The sequence below is a fragment of the Lissotriton vulgaris genome, chromosome 3_1 (assembly GCF_964263255.1).
Source record: "Lissotriton vulgaris chromosome 3_1, aLisVul1.2, whole genome shotgun sequence".
Lineage (NCBI taxonomy): Eukaryota > Metazoa > Chordata > Amphibia > Caudata > Salamandridae > Lissotriton > Lissotriton vulgaris.
In genome coordinates, this window is record NC_141689.1 from 1511476655 (window position 1) to 1511484735 (window position 8081).

An 8081-nucleotide genomic window follows, 5' to 3' on the forward strand; every position below is an offset into this window, starting at 1 on the left:
ATGCTTTATTCAAGACGATAAGAAGGAAGGGTAGATAAACGAACACCCACACAGAATTATATTTACCTAGGATAGATTGAAGACTAACCCTGGCCACGGGTCAGTTTGGAAAGCGGGAAAGGACCCTCAAGGACTTAGGTTGCCAGTAGGCGAGCAGGTACAGCTCATGGACAGTCAGGACAGGATAACCCCAGGATTTGGATCAGGACCGGGTTCACCAAAGGGTACGACCAACACCCGCAGCTTCGGTTGCAACGCCTGCGCTACTCCCTCTCTGCAAGGAATCTGCCAATAACTCCGATTGGGTTCTCGAATCTCCCAGCAAAGTGCTTCGCCAGCACTTAAGGTTTCGCAAACCATGACTGAGTCTGTGTAAAATCCGGACAGAGTGCTCCGCAGCTCTCTGTATCAATCACCTATAGAGTTTGTTGGGTCAGTGACAGGTCAGCTATTCGGACAAGTCGGACAATTTCTCTAGCTAAACCTAGGCTAGTTATACCGTTTTTCGGGTCAGTGTACCACCCACCAATTTTGCAATTGAAAGGATCCCCAAGTTCTGATTTGACAAAGGAGGAGGTTAAGTCATCACACTACCTAAATTTTAGACTTTCTCAGGCTTAATATTCATTATTGTACCCACCTCTTAAATTCTAGCTTCCCATGACATATGATTTACAGTGAACAATAGAGTATACATAAGTTAATACAATTGTATCAAAATTAGGTACAAGTCAGCTTCGTCTTGCTGGGTTACAGGTCGAATCCCAGGAGCATCTTGGCTTTAGCTGCCAGCTGGCTGGGTTCCACTGCTGCAAGGTTCATTTCCTTCATCACATGACAAGTACCAGACGGGCTCTTCAAGATGGAGTAGCATGCGCCTCCCAGGCCCAAAGAATACCATACATGAAAAGCAAGCGAAAAACAATTTAGAAACACAGAAAAAATAAATACACTGTATACCATGATTGGCTATACTATACCCCTTACTTTATAATAACTATAGCATTAGGAGTTTTTTTTTTTTAAACCTTTATTGGGAGAGAAGAAGGAAGTCAGGTAGAAGCAGTGATGCACATTCAGATCCGATACACGAGTAAAGCATATACATATACAGGTACATTTCAGCATCAGATATCAATAAGCAGTGGTACATGTCTCGTTCAGAATGCGGTGCATATGATGACAGCAGATTGAAATCGCGCCAGAGGGCAGCGTACAATAAAGACACAATGTCCAGTGAGGGGTCTCAAAATCGTGAACAGTAATCCCGTAGAGTACAGTGCCAAGGAATCACAACGGAACAGTTAGCGCTTCCCCCGCACCCATATCGTACAGCTCACTAAGAGCACCTATCACCCACGTCCCACCATCCATCAACCAACCTTCGTTTCTGTGATATTTAGACAACCAAGCCTAGCCAACCATCTTTCCAGCAAGGCACTGGGTCAGCATACCCCAGAATGGTGAATGTATTGTAAAAATGTAACGCATAACGTCTGGGAAGTGGTACGCCCCTAACCCACTCCAACTCGATCTTCACTCTCTGAGTCAGCATCTCGCACAACCCTGGTCAGTAAATAAACCTGTAGTGGGCTCCAGAAATCTTTAGGTCTAGAGTTCACTGGCATCATGTCAGCATATATATTATACTGATTCTGACAAAATGTGACATCATCCAGCCACTCCTTGAATTTCGGCGCCCTGCCTCTCCCCCAACGACAGGCCACTCGCCGTTTCGCCAATAGTAGAGCCACATCTGTAAATCTACGATAAGGTGCCGGCACCTCCTTAGTGTACCCAAGCAGCATCACTATGGGATCAAATTGCACCGCCTTCTCAGTCATGACCTGCAGGGCCTCGTGAACCTGTGCCCAGTATTCATATATGGCTCCACACTCCCATGCCAAGTGTAGAAAATCAGCTCCCTCTGCCCGGCACCGAACACATCTATCGTCCTCTGCCAAGCGGAATCTGAACTTTCTGGCCGGGGTGTAGTAACAACGCTGTATAATTTTATAGTGAATGATCTTCAGACGGCAGCTAGAAGAGATATTGGCAGTCACGCCACAACAGTAAGTCCATTTCTCATCAGGGATGTCAACTCCAAGTTCAAGATTCCAATGTCCCCGCGCCCAATTAGTCGGTGCCCCTTTCTGTTTCCTAATAGTGCCGTACAGCTTGGAGACCAGATGACGTCCGTCCGACACCAGCATCGCATGTAACGGTAGAGCCACTCCCGGCTCCTTCGGGAACTCAGGCAGCAGCCTACGCAGGCCCTGTCTAAGGCGGATATAATAAAACACATCCGACGGAGAGGGTGCCGCATCCCAAAAAAATTGTTCACGGGTACGAAAACTGCCCTCACGGAACAGACCCCCACATGTAAGCATACCAAGCCGTTTACACATGCGTTGAAACCCTAGTTCTTGTAGCAAGGACATTGCAGGATGATAGACCAGAGGAAGTGCCGGTGAGTAAAGGAAAGTTAGATCTAATGCCTTCGCAATTCGTGCCCAGGCGTCCACCGTGCAAGTCACCGTGGTGGGCTGTGTATCCACGTCCCCAACTTTCCCCAGCACCATACCCTCCAGCGGGAGGGGGTGCGCAACCCATTGCTCAGCAGCTATCTGAGGCATAAATGGCGTGGGGCGCATCCAGTTATAGGCATATTGCGCTTGGGCGCTCATATAATAAACTTCAAAATCCGGGATGTCAAACCCTCCTTTATCGTAGGGCAGTATCAAAGTACGCTAATATCAAAAAGAAGGGAAGAGGATAAGGAGTCCATTCGGTTCCCCTATACAAGTTACTGATAATCAAAAAGAGAATGGACACTAGTTTCTGCAAAAAACCATTCGTTTTTATCGAGAACCCTCATAGACTTCCTGGAATTATCGTAGCGGTATATCTTTTTTCCGCCCCATCAGGAGTCCTGGCATAGTCATTGGGTCAACGATTAACGTGCAGGATGCCTGCCTCACCCGAGGCTACTTCTGGTGTATGCAGAAGTGTCCAGAAATAAAAAAGAGGGGGAAAATTAAAAAAAAAAAATGACTTAGTCAAAAATGAAAATTTTAATATCAAAAAAGGAACTAGTCACTATCATTAAGAACCATTGTGATATGTAGGTAGTTGAGTTATTGGGCTACCATATCAATTTGAAAGAGTGTCAACATGTTTCAGCTCACAGGGCCCACAGGGGTCGGGGGAGCTTTCGTCAGGACAGTAACAAAAACAAACACACATAAAGAAAACACGCACACCTTCTGTGGGTGTTGCAATAGTAGCAAAATGGAATTTCCAAGCTGTGAAAGAAACCAACAAAAATCTTGTATCAGTTGGTATGCTTGTGAGGTTTGGCAGACAGATGCACATATTAAAGCATTATTTTATGCTAACACAGATTAACCATATTTGTGAAGTTAATCGGGAGAAAGGAGGGAGTGGGAGAAACAACGGTCTGGGGAGGGAGTGGTATGCAGCCATGCGGCTGCTCATTATCAAGGTCCTCAATGTCTTAAGGACGGAGGTCAGACATCAACCTTCATACGATATCTGATTTTAACATTTTTTGGGGATCGGATCTCTAGACCGTTACCATGTCTCAGGCAGATTCACATGGTAGCGGTTGTATTGCGTTGACCTTATTAGACATCAAATATTTGTGACTGTGCTTAAAAAATAGTGTTTAACCGGCATATCGGTTCTCCGTGGATACCCATGCATAACCCAGTGTATTACCTTATGCGTTCAATATTTAGGCATCAACGGGGACTGGGAGTCGCTTCTGGATTTTTACTAGGTGGGAGACAATAGAGCGTCTATGGTTAGTTGCAGGGGCGTTCTTACCTGATCTCTTTGAAAAAACAGGAAAACGCCATTCTTACCCATGCGGCGCGATTTTCGTGCCTTGTGCTGACTCTGCCCCCGGCTATGGGCGGGTCTTGGGTCTCTGGTCTTTTATACGGATCAAGGACACTGAAAAAGGACTCTTGTGTACACAGAAAATAGCACTGTAAGATGGTGGAAAGTCTAGCGGACTTCTCAGCTACACTCTACCTTCGATCAGATAAAGTTAATAGAATTGGTGCGATGGAATGTGGTCGTTCATTCCCACTATGTCTGTCTTTAAACGATCCACCCATCTTTGTTCTTTGTTGAATAGAACTTGTTCTGCATTTTGGTCTTTGACTTCTAACATTTCCAGGACTGTCCATTTCAGGTCGTCACATGTATGGCCAGCCTCTACAAAGTGAGTGCACAATTTTGTTGTATTTTTCTTCAACCTAACATTGCTCCGGTGTTCTCCTATGCGGAGTTTGACTTTGCGGCAGGTCATGCCAATATATTGTTTTTGACATGGACACGTGATTAGATAAATCACGTGTGTTGAGTTGCAGTTTGTATGGCTTCTTTGAGTCCATAATAAGCTGTCATTCAATTGTAAGGTCTTCGTACTGGAGGTAAATTTGCAAACTCCACACGTACCGCATGGATAATGTCCGGTGACTGGCATCATATGTACATCTCTGATAGTTGATTTTGGAGGTATTTTCTTCGGTCTTGTATGGACAAGATCATCTTTTATATTCTTTGTTCTTCTATTCGCAAATCTAGGCTTCGGCCAATTCAGGGCTCCTGAGGTTAATATCTGCCAGTTCTTCTTTATGAGTCTCTGGACATCATAGGTAGCAGGGCAGAAAGTTGTTACACAGGTGACAAGGTCTTTGACTGGTTCTCTACTCGTACTTTGTAGGAGACAATCTCTTGGCTGATGTTTAGCCCGTTTTTCGCACTTGGATATTATTGTCGGTGTATAGTTTCTCTTCTTCAACTTTTGGCTCAGTTCTTCTGCTTGTTTTTTATAATCTTCTTTTTTGCTACAGTTCCGTTTGTGTCTCAGAAATTGACTATATGGGAGATTGTCTCGTAGGGGACGAGGGTGGTAACTGTAGTATGACAGTAAGCAGTTCTTGGCTGTCGGTTTTGTAAAGGTCTTGGTCTCCAATCTTCCATTTTCGGAGAAAATGGTGAGGTCCAAGAAATCAATTGTTTGCCTGTGTGATGTGAAGGTAAATTTCAGCCATGGGTCTCTGCCATTTAACCATTCCATGAAGGTGGTGAGATCAGATTGTGTATCCCATATGAGTAGGACGTCATCGATATAACGTTTCCAGTATTTAATACTGGAAACGTAAGGATTGGTGTTGTGAAGGATGCATTCTTCTTCTAAGCGGCTCACATAGAGACCCGCTACCGAAGGCGCAAATGCACTGCCCATGGAGGTACCATGGCATTGTAGAAATAGTTGGCCATTGTACTCAAAGTAATTCTCTTGTAAAGCCAATCTGCAGCATTCAAGTATGAAGTGACGGGGGGTTTTGTATGTCCAATCTTGCATGAAGACAAGGTCCTCCAAGACAACATGCTACTGGTAGGGCTGGATGTGGAGTCCCTCTACACCAGTCTACCCCAAGAAGATACCCTAAAGAAGCCATACAAACTGCAACTCAACACAACTCAACACACGTGATTTATCTAATCACGTGTCCATGTCAAAAACAATATATTGGCATGACCTGCCGCAAAGTCAAACTCCGCATAGGAGAACACCGGAGCAATGTTAGGTTGAAGAAAAATACAACAAAATTGTGCACTCACTTTGTAGAGGCTGGCCATACATGTGACGACCTGAAATGGACAGTCCTGGAAATGTTAGAAGTCAAAGACCAAAATGCAGAACAAGTTCTATTCAACAAAGAACAAAGATGGGTGGATCGTTTAAAGACAGACATAGTGGGAATGAACGACCACATTCCATGGCACCAATTCTATTAACTTTATCTGATCGAATGTAGAGTGTAGCTGAGAAGTCCGCTAGACTTTCCACCATCTTACAGTGCTATTTTCTGTGTACACAAGAGTCCTTTTTCAGTGTCCTTGATCCGTATAAAAGACCAGAGACCCAAGACCCGCCCATAGCCGGGGGCAGAGTCAGCACAAGGCACGAAAATCGCGCCGCATGGGTAAGAATGGCGTTTTCCTGTTTTTCCAAAGAGATCAGGTAAGAACGCCCCTGCAACTAACCATAGACGCTCTATTGTCTCCCACCTAGTAAAAATCCAGAAGCGACTCCCAGTCCCCGTTGATGCCTAAATATTGAACGCATAAGGTAATACACTGGGTTATGCATGGGTATCCACGGAAAACCGATATGCCGGTTAAACACTATTTTTTAAGCACAGTCACAAATATTTGATGTCTAATAAGGTCAACGCAATACAACCGCTACCATGTGAATCTGCTTGAGACATGGTAACGGTCTAGAGATCCGATCCCCAAAAAATGTTAAAATCAGATATCGTATGAAGGTTGATGTCTGACCTCCGTCCTTAAGACATTGAGGACCTTGATAATGAGCAGCCGCATGGCTGCATACCACTCCCTCCCCAGACCGTTGTTTCTCCCACTCCCTCCTTTCTCCCGATTAACTTCACAAATATGGTTAATCTGTGTTAGCATAAAATAATGCTTTAATATGTGCATCTGTCTGCCAAACCTCACAAGCATACCAACTGATACAAGATTTTTGTTGGTTTCTTTCACAGCTTGGAAATTCCATTTTGCTACTATTGCAACACACACAGAAGGTGTGCGTGTTTTCTTTATGTGTGTTTGTTTTTGTTACTGTCCTGACGAAATCTCCCCCGACCCCTGTGGGCCCTGTGAGCTGAAACATGTCGACACTCTTTCAAATTGATATGGTAGCCCAATAACTCAACTACCTACATATCACAATGGTTCTTAATGGTAGTGACTAGTTCCTTTTTTGATATAAAAATTTTCATTTTTGACTAAGTCATTATTTAAAAAAAAAAATTTCCCCCTCTTTTTTATTTCTGGACACTTCTGCATACACCAGAAGTAGCCTCGGGTGAGGCAGGCATCCTGCACGTTAATCGTTGACCCAATGACTATGCCAGGACTCCTGATGGGGCGGAAAAAAGATATACCGCTACAATAATTCCAGGAAGTCTATGAGGGTTCTCGATAAAAACTAACAGTATCAAAGTAGACCATGCCAACCTCGGTTGTTTGCCTCCCCAGAACAGTCGGAGTAGTTCCGAACGGAGGCGCTTAAAAAAATACGTGCCCGGGTGATAGGGAATATTCTGAAATAGGTATAAAAAGCGAGGCAATATCACCATCTTTACCAATGACGCTCTACCTGCCATAGACAAAGGCAAGGACATCCATCTGGTAACATTATCTGCTAGTTTGGTAATAGCGACGCCATAATTAAGTCTGACCGTTTCCTCCCTATCAAGGGATACCACTATGCCTAAATACCGAATATCCGAGTCACACCACTCCAGGGGATAGTCCAGCGGGAATCTGTGAACCGCTGCAGTGAGAGGGAAAAATTGAGATTTTCGCCAATTAATATGTATGCCAGATATACCTCCGAACGCAACGAGCTCTCGTAGAAGCGCGTTGAGATTCGCATGCGGATCCCTCACATATAGCGTGACATCATCGGCATACAGCGATATCCCTATTTGGCGCTGATAACAATTAAACGCGCGCTATGTTTATGCAATTGCCGAATTCTACAGGCCAGTGGTTCTATGGCAATAGCAAATAACAGGGGGGAGAGAGGACAGCCCTGTCTGGTCCCCCTCGTTATGGAGAGTTGGGGGGAGAGGACACCATTTACAATCACCCTCGCCACAGGCTGAGTGTATAACAGTTTCACCCATGAGATAAAAATCCTGGGGAAGCCCATTCTACATAAGACGTCTGTAAGGTAATTCCACTCCACCGAATCAAACGCCTTCGTGGCGTCTAGAAAAATCGCGGCCACAGGGAGATCTGGGGCTATTGTTGGGATCAAAGAGAATAAAGTTCGAAGATTATGCGAGGTCGCGCGGCCCGGTATAAAACCGGACTGATCCGGTAGCACAATGGCGGGCATAAGCAATGTAAGACGTGCTGCCAGGACCTTTGCCAATATTTTGACATCGCAGTTTAGCAGGGACAGGGGCCGGTAGGAGTCCACGTCCGAGGGACTCTTGCCAGGC

General features: G+C 44.9%; 1 long non-coding RNA gene across 1 annotated transcript; it reads left to right on the plus strand.

Annotated features, from left to right (window-relative positions):
- The first annotated feature begins 1024 nt into the window (after positions 1 to 1024).
- Positions 1025 to 7155, plus strand: LOC147728090 (uncharacterized). Its single transcript, XR_015309534.1, has 3 exons — positions 1025 to 2143; positions 2190 to 2737; positions 7065 to 7155. It is a non-coding gene; the product is annotated as an uncharacterized LOC147728090 (long non-coding RNA).
- Positions 7156 to 8081: the final 926 nt, after the last annotated feature.